This window comes from Cebus imitator, unplaced genomic scaffold, assembly GCF_001604975.1.
Source record: "Cebus imitator isolate Cc_AM_T3 unplaced genomic scaffold, Cebus_imitator-1.0 Scaffold80, whole genome shotgun sequence".
In the NCBI taxonomy this organism is placed as follows: domain Eukaryota; kingdom Metazoa; phylum Chordata; class Mammalia; order Primates; family Cebidae; genus Cebus; species Cebus imitator.
In genome coordinates this window covers 5,238,906-5,248,753 of record NW_016107395.1, presented here as the reverse complement: position 1 = coordinate 5,248,753, position 9,848 = coordinate 5,238,906, and positions in this window count along the sequence as shown.

The window sequence follows — 9,848 nt, the reverse complement described above, 5'->3', positions numbered from 1 at the left end:
GGACATTGAGTTGAGACTCCTTAGGAGCCTCAGAAATTCCTTTTAATGTTAGTTAGGTGGCAAGAGCCAGCTTTTGGGTTAAGTCAGCCAGTTCACAAGCCATTGGGGATAATTTATCGGGTGCCAATCTATAAGGCAGACGTCATTCTTCAAAAGCGTCTTAAGAAGTCCAAAAAAAAAAAAAAAAAAAAAAAAAAAGCAGCAGGGATTGGGACATCTTGAATTCCTTCATTTCCGTAATTCCTGGTTTCCAAATTTTTAAAAATACTTGCAAATAAGAAAGAAATTATATTTTATGATGCATGTGTTAATAGTTTTTACAGTTTAAGATGAAGGATTATAGAATCACAGGCCAGTCACATGGATGGTGGATGAGAATTGTGGATTCCAGTAAATGATATAATTTATTAATAGGCACTCAAGTCTAATAGTTAAAATGTCACATTCTCGAATCAGATTACTAGTGTACAAATCCTGGTTTTAATACTTTAAAGCCATGAGGTCTTCACAAATCATTTAGCCTATCTAATCCTCACTTTCCTTGAAAAGAAAAGATAAAAGTATCTATTTCAGATTGAGATGCTGAATACCTGAGCCTCAAGGTAAAAAACTTTCTTTTCCTCTCATTCTCTTCTTTTGTGTTATTTACTTTCCCTTTGAACCTAAATTGTAACAATATATAATATTACTTGTCTTTCTACACACTGAAATAGGAAGACTGTCTAATGTATCACTCTATTTCTAGCACATGAAATATATTCCAACAAATATATGTTAAAATACTAAAAATTGATACAATGCGTATAAAACACTCAGTAAAGGAAACCACCATTAACTTTAACCATTAAAGTTCAGCGCTAGCATGAAAGATACACATTCTTGTATTACATTTGTGTTTAAGAAGCATATATTAGGTAAATTATAGTTTCATCTTGAGATAATAAAGATTTATAGTTTTTTTGGTAAATGATTGTCAGTATCATTCCTAAATTGTATTTTCAGTGTTTAATCAGCTTATTGGTATTTGAGGATATTAAGAAACACAGACTGACATTTCTGAGGTTTTATTATTCTCATATACATGGTTTCATTAAAAAGTAACTAAAAACCAAAAAAACCCTAAAAGCTTATATTTTCATTTGTGAAAAATATATAATGAAATGACACACAAAAAAATGGGGTTTTGGGAAGCTATATTTAAAAAACATCAGTCAGAAGGAGTGAATGTTTTTTCATTTCTATCAAATTTTTCAGATTCCAATTTTTCTAAGTTTAAAGTAAACAAAGCAGCCTACAGATCACGCTTCATGTTATAAGTTAAAATGAAGTTTACTGTTTTAAAGTTAATGAAGTAGTGTATTATTTGTGGAATTAGTTTTCATTGTAAGTGAATATTGGAGCTTACGTTTATTCTGTTAAGCACTTACACATGCACATAGACACACATAAAAAGACTTGAATTCCCTTTCTTAGGCAGAATATACTTAGCAGAATTGGACTCAGTTAGCCTTGATCTGGGTTAAACAAGGACACCACTGCATGTGTTGGGAGACTGAAAAATCCCAGTAGAAGCAAATGGAAGCAGAGTGACAGAACAGAGCACAGTGTTTAGGGAAGTCTTGGCAGAAGTAATGTATAGAAGTCCGTGAATATAGGGGGTAATAGGAGTCCATAATAAACAAGAGCTGGATGAACCATCAGGCTGAAGATTATTCAGACTCTAACAGCAATAAAAACAGCCAGAAACTTAGTCTGTCACCAGACTATTATTTCTTTGCTTCTGGGTCCTTGCCTAAATACCTATCTCACCCCATTTCCTCTGGGGTGAGACTAGGTATTTAGGCAAGGACCCAGAAGCAAAGAAATAATAATCTTATGACTATAATTCACTGAATACTTATAGGCACAAGATAAAATTCTAAGTGTTTTGTAAGTATTGTCTCATTTAATCCTTACCTACCCCATTTGCATAGATTCTACTATTCTAACAATTTTAAAAATTATTTCACATTCAGGGGGTACATTTGCAAGTTTGTTACAGGGATATATTGCATAATGGTGAGGACTGGGCTTCTAGTGTGCACATTACTTAAATAGAGAACACTGTACTCAATAGGTTATTTTTCAACCTTACCCCTCTCCTCCCTCTCTCTCCTCTTTTGGCGTCGCTAGTGTCTATTTTTTCCATCCTTATATCCATGTGTACTCATTGTATTATAATAACTTTTAGGATGTGAAAATCAACACACAGAAAGCATCAGTAATTTTCTCAACATCACAAAACTAATTCGCAGATAAAATAGGATTTGAACGTAGGGAGTTTGGCCTTTAAAAGTCATATTCTAAATTAATACTCTTTAGTGCCTCTCTTGTTAATAACAAACAAAACAAAGACAACAGCTATATATTGAGTGTTTACTATCCACGACATTCTCTTCTATATGCTTCCCATATATTAACTTAATGAATCCTCAGTGGAACCCAACTATTACTAATCCTCAGTATGCAAAAGAGGAAACTGTCAGAGAGGTGAAGTGGACCTTACCAGGGTGACACAGCAAGAAAGCTGCCTGTCTGCAATTTACTACAGTGCACTGCCATTGAGCCATGTGATACAAGAAGGGGCTTGGTCATGCGGAAGAACGCCAATACTTACTTTACTGGAATCAGGTTAAAATGTTAGAGAAGGACCAGCAGCAAAGCCGACATGACAGGGAAGTCACTACCCCAGCAGCTCTGAATCTTTTTGGATTCAAGACCCTTTCTTTGCTCTTAAAAGTTATTCAGGATGCCAAAATGCTTTTGTTTATATGGGTTATATCAATGGGTTCTTAATTTATTAGAAATTGACATTGAGACATGTTGAAGATATTTGTTCATAAATTCATAAAATCATTTCATATTCATATACATAGATTTTATTAAAAAGCTATATTTTCTGTAATGAACAAAAATAGGAAGAAGTGTGACATTGCTTTTACCATTATATATAGTTTTAAAAATGTCTGTCTTAAGAAAACAGCAGATTCTCAAATTTGCTTCTGCATTCAGTCTGTTACACTGGGTTGTTTTGGTTGATGCAGATGATGCATATTCAGACACAAATACAGAGGTAGCTGGAAAAGGGTTTAACAGACGTTGTGAACATTATGGATATTGTTTTTGCACATTATAATCAGCTCAGTAAGTGGTAGTTTTTTAAAGTAGAGTTGTAAAATGTAATGTGAAATCTTACCAGTAAGCTTTTCTACTATGTTACATTAAAAACCATTGATCTTTGTTACATTTTGAAAAGATCTCTTACCTGTGCTAGCTTTTGTAATATCATCTGGAAAATTTTGGATTACTGAGTTGCTCAGACCTTCTAAATGCTGACACATTTCATTAGGCAATAGAGAAAAAAAATCACATTAATTACTGTCATTACTGGTCTCACTAGAAATCAACTGGAAATCTGCCAATTTTATGGTGATAGTTAAAAGCTTCCCCAAATTCTAGATTTTTGCTTGAAAGCTTAAATTTTGTCATTGGCAACCATAATAAAATTTTATCATTTTTTTTTGAGAGGCTCACTTTGTTCATTTCTTAGAGAAAAAAATGTACATTCAGATATAACAAACTGTAGCCTGTCATTTATTTTTTGAAATAAAAATAGTATTCCATAGAAAATGTGGTTATGTTAGCTCACAATTTAAACAATTACATAACTTCTGCTTGAGATACTATCAAACTATCATACTTTGTTATGGAGAAAAATGCTTTATGAATGTTTTCTATTTTGTCACAGAGAATATTAAAAAGACAATAAAAATGTGTATTAAAGGGTCAAGGTTTAATAATATTAATATTTTCTTCATCAAAAATATTCTCCTTGAAATTGACAAGTTCTTGAATGTGAATTTGGTGAGGTGATTAATTCAATGACTACTAAAGAATATTGTTGGGTCTAAACTCTTTCTTCTGAATTTTTAACCACATTTATTAAATTTAAGGTTCAATTTCATGTAAAGTATTACTTTTAATTCATTTTATGCCAGAAATTCTGCTGGATACTGAAAACATATAACAAAAATATATGGCTATTACATGTGCTTCACACAGTGAACTCTTGAATTCAGACACATGAATAATTAACTTTAATATAATGAGGTAAGTGATATAATGGTGGCCTTTACAAAGTTTTTTTGTACCTATAGAGGAGGAATAATTTTTTTTTCCTGGAGTTAAGCTTGTGATAGTTAAGTAAACTAAAAAGGGCATATTTGAAAGTTCAGTATTATATAGTATAGTTGTGATGACTATAAGATATAGATTCTACTAATCAGTATCACTGTGGGAGCGACTAATGCCAGCAAACTTGGTCATGTTTTGTTTTAAAGGGATAAAATGTGCTGACATAATGACCAAATATTAGTTATTAAACCAAAACACCTGATTGAGGTTCAGATGTATGTACAGTATACCAATGTAGGCTTCAAGAAAAATAAAAGAGAACTCCAAAGTTGGACTTGAGCCCAGGTTCAATTGGACAATGAGCCAGAACCAGGTCTAACAGCACCAGGTAAGTCAATATGCATTGTTTAAAGATTAAGATTGACTGCTTTGCTCGTTTCAAGTAATGTAAATTTAAAATATCAACTACCTGTCTTCAATGAGCTATCAACAAAACTGAAGTTATCCCTCCTATATCCCTTCATTTCTAATATTTGTCTTTCCAAACATGTGGAAAATATAATGATCAATGAGTATAAATGAATATTACATGTTTAGTTAGTTGTGATGAAAATGTTTGTATAGATACAACATGCCATTGTATTGTTAGTCAATTCTCTTTAATTTTAGCTTAGCGATAATCAACAAGTAATTTATCTGATAAAATAAAGAAGAGGGGGAAGAGCCTGGGAAGTAATATTACTAAAACCTGCATTAACTGACTGAGTGTGGTTCAGTGTGGCTAGGGCAAAGGATGAAGCTTGGAAAGGAAGATCAGAAATGATGTGTGAAAGCTAAGCATTTCAGGCCAAATTGTGAATGGACTTCTGCACCATAGTGAGGGTGGAAACTTTAGCCTACAGCTAGTTAACCTAATTTAAGCAGGGGAAATAGTTATTAGATCAAGTTGGGATTGGTGGGGAAGATACTTTGGAGGTTGACTAAATGGAGGCAGGGAGATCAGTTAGTAGACAATTGAAATAATATGGCACATAAATGACCTCTTGAAGAGTGAAACACTCTTGTACCAAAATGCATGAATATAGTCTTTCACTTGGTAGATAGGATTATATCTGTTTTTGTGTAGTTTACTATATTAAAATTGCAGTGTCAATGGAGAAGATTCTGGTACAGAATCTTGCAGCTCCCTTGCCCGACTGCTGCTTTTAAAAATCAATCTTATATGTGATTCTCTTGTACAACATTGCAGCTTGTTTACAATTTTTCTGCCTTCTGGTCACATTAGAATCTGCTTGTTTTCTTCATTCCATCAATAGAAATGCAACACCCTGTTCAATGCCCTGTTCTGAAAATTGTTCTTATATTTATTTATTTTACTAGTATGACAACCCTATGAGATAGATAAAAATATTCTTCCAATTTTTAGGGGCAATAGGTAAAATTATCTCCATTTTATAGGGAAGAGAGCCAAAACTGTGAGTGATGAAAGGACTTGCCTAGATAGTAAGTGTAGAACAGAGATGTGCATCTGGGTGGCCCAGGTTTGCTACATGCAGTCAGCCTCAACACTAATCTGCTGCTCGTAGGTTAGCCACTTATACTTTGCTGTGTTGGCTGTGGTTTTCCATTCTGTAGGATGAGTTGCTCAGCCCTGCTGGTCTTTCTGGTGCCTGGGCTGCCACGTGTCTATGATTTGGAGGCCAGTCTAGCTTCTTAGCAATGATCTTTGGCCTGCGACTGTATCAGCCTTCAATTTTATATGGACCAGAACCCCAGTATTCATTTGAAGTAGTGCCTCCCTGGATGTATGCTGGGTTGGATCTGCCCTTTCAAGTCCACCGTTACCCCCTTTTCACCATAATCTCTGCCCCAGGACGCTGAGCTATGTGACCTCTAGCTTTCTAATGGTTTTGGTCAATGGGAAGCTAAGGTAGAATATTGAAGAGGTTAGCATATTTATTCTACTGGATCCCTCTTACATAGATTTCACGAGATAGCTGGGTAATCATAGCTCATCTCAAATCAGTCTTCTATACATGGTCCTTTCCTTGTTGGTTCTGATTGGTAATTGCTCCCTCTTTTAGTCTTTTCTGGGCAACATTAGTAGTAACAGCTCATCATCTATTGCTAAACTAGGTTATTATACTATTTCTTGTGATTCCCTCAGGACATACTCACAGCTTTGTAACTTGTGTTTGTTTTTTTGATAAATAAATCCTCTTGCAATTTGAGAGATCTATTTTCTGTTGGAACATAAACTAATTGATACACTACGCCACATACACACACTCACATACTTGTTCAGGGTGCATCTAATATCTTGGTAGAAAAATAAGCAAGAGTAAGAGTGATAGACAATAAGCAAAGCATCTGCTCAATTCTATGGCAAAGAAAGTCACCACTGTTACAGTACTCTGCTGGGTAATTGCAGCCACTCCAGTGTCTTAAATTCCCCCATTCCCTGACGATCTGTTTCACTGTCTTTTTAGTAGCCTCCTTACCTGGTTTAAAGAACTCTGCTTAGCTTCCCAACTTTCACTTCAAATTCTTCTCTTTGGAACTTGCTGGCATCTACCCACTCATCACTGACAGCTGTTTCATCTTATGGCTTCAAAATTACCACACACATGAATAGCCTGCCTCTAATCCCTGCATGGTCTCTGACTATCCATCTTCTGTGCTGGAAGCACTGAACTCTGTTTGAGAAACTATAGACTGTCAATACCTGACACTCCCATTGTTTTACAAACCCTAAAAAGGGTCTTCTTTTATTTCAGATCTCATTACTTTGAAAGAAACATAACTTTTCTTCAATTATTTATTTCTTACCACCTAATTCTTTAGGCTGAATTTGAAATAGATGTTTTGAGGGACTACACCTGAAGAGAATGCAAATGATACTCCTATTTTAAGAGATCAAAGCATTTCACCCCAGTGATAGACAGCTAGTGATTCTGGATCAAGCTGATGCATTGCAAATAGTTGTCACTTGAGGTGATGGTGATTCCCTTCCCATCCATTCAACTTCCCTAACAGCTGAATAACAGCCATCTGCATCTTTGAAACAGAGTCCTAGGATTTCCCATCATCTCCAATCTGGCCAGTTTGTTCCTCACGAGACTCATGGGAAATATATAGAAATTTAATCTTTTTGTTGTCCTTCTAAGGTAGATTTGCAATATAAGTCTTGTTGGGATTGGTAAAATTTATACAGTCTTTCAAATGAGGTCACAATAAAAAACTGAATTGTTCTGAGTTATTGGATGAAGTAGCATAATGTGGAAGTTAAGAGGATAAACTTGTAATCAAAAACAGTAGAATCTGAAATGCTTCTCCTCCATAGCATAACTGTAAGTTTCTTAACTAAAAATAACTGTAATGTTGCTTAACTCACAACTGAATGATGGATACATAATCCATTATTGACAATTAGGAGGTTATAGTAAGGGATGTTGTCTAGTTGCTAAAACAGACTATTATAGAGTCATATAAAAATAAAATATAATTCAAACACCATGAAATTCAATGGTATTTAGTATATTCACAAAGTTGTGTGACTATTGCTAATATATAATCTACTACATTTTCAGTGCCCCTCCCCCCAAAATCATACCTATTTTAGCAGTCACTCTGCATTTCCCCTTACACTCAACACTTGGCAACTTCTAATCCACTTTCTATCTCTGGATTTGCCTATTCTGGGCATTTTCTATAAATTGAATCATACAATATATGGCTTTTAGTGTCTGGTTTCTTTACTTAGCAAAATGTTTTACAGGTTTATGCATTTTATACCATTAATCAGTATTTAATTCTTTATAAGGCTAAATAATGGCCCATTGTATGAATATACCCTGTTTAGTTTATCCATTTATTAGCTGATGGATATTTGCATTGTTTCTACTTTTTGATTATTATGAATAATGTTCTAAGTTTTCCACATTGTCGCCAACACCTGTTGTTTGTTTATTTTATTACAGTCATTCTGGTTGATGTAAAGTGATAGCTCACTGAGGTTTTGATTTGCATTTTCCAATGAGGACTAAGCTCTGATTTTTTATCTCACCCAAATTCCTACCTAAGGGGTCTAGGGAATCATGCCCTACAAACCATAAATTCTCATCAAATGGATTTTATTTGACCATATATATTGGGACTTACTTTTCAGTCTGACTCTGGCATAACATTACGAGACAAGGAAAAAAATATTTAACCCCAAAATATTTTTCCTTGTCATACCTTGAAATTGCCCTATAAAGTCTCTTGTGGGAAAAATCCACAGTCTATGAAGAATCCTCTGCCCACTTTGTTTTCCTTCCCTCCTTCCAAGATCCAGGAGATAATCAACCAAGAGCCAGACAATCTTTTAAATCTGATAAAAAAACAAAACAAAACAAAACAAAAAACAATTTACAACCTGCTCTCTCTGAAGTCTGCTATCTGAGAGCTTCCTCCGCACAATAAAACTTGGTCACCACAATCCTTTATCTTAACTTGAACATTTCCTTTGATCCCATTTCTTCAGATAAACTCAAGCCATCATCAACCATAAAAGGTTTAAACTTACCTATAGCCTGGAAGCCCCCTACATTGAGTTGTCCCACCTTTCTGAACAAAACTAATGCATTTCTTACATGTATTTGATTGATGTCTCATGCTTCCCTTAAATATATAAAACCAAGCTGTACCCCAACAACTTTGGGCATGTGTTCTTTGGACCTCCTGTGGGCTGTGTCACAGACCATGTTCAGTCAGGTTTGGCTCAGAATAACTCTTTTCAAATATTTTACAGAGTTTGACTCTTTTTGTTGACACCAATGACCAATAAACATTATTTCATATGCTTGTCAGCCATTTGTCTATTTTCTTTGAAGAACTGTTTATGAAAATCCTTTGCCTATTTATAACATGGGGCTTTTGTTGTTGAATTGTGATCACTTTTTATATATTCTGGATGCTAGACCATTATCAGATATATGACTTGCAAATATTTCTTCCAATTTGAGTTGTATTTTCATTTTCTTTATAGTGTCCTTAGAAGCATGAAATTTTAAATTTTTATTAAGTTTAACATATCTATTTTTTCTTGTGTTGCTTGTGCTTTCGCTGCCATATCTAAGAAATCATTACCTAGTCCAAGGTAACAAAGATTTACATATATGTTTTCTATTACGAATTCTATAATTTTACTTTTTACATTTGGGTCTTTAATTCATTTTGAGTTTAATTTTGTATATGGTGTGAGGTTGGAGATCCAACCTTATTCTTTTGCATGTGGATTTCCAACTGTTCCAGAATGATTTGTTGAGAAGGCTATTCTTTTTCCATGAAATTATCCTGGTACACTTGTCAAAATCAGCTGACCATAACTTTAGTATGTTCTAAAAAGATGAACCTTTACATCATTATGAAACATCTTTCTTTTTCTCTAGCAACAAATATTGGCTCAAAGTCAATTCTTTGCTGATATTAGTATAACCACTCTAGTTTTCTTTTGATTACTGTTCATATGGTATATATTTATCTATCACTTTATTTTTTTTTATTATTATTTTTTTTTGAGGCGGAGTTTCACTCATGTTCCCAGGCTGGAGTGCAATGTCGCGATCTCGGCTCACCGCAACCTCCGCCTCCTGGGTTCAGGCAATTCTCCTGCCTCAGCCTCCTGAGTAGCT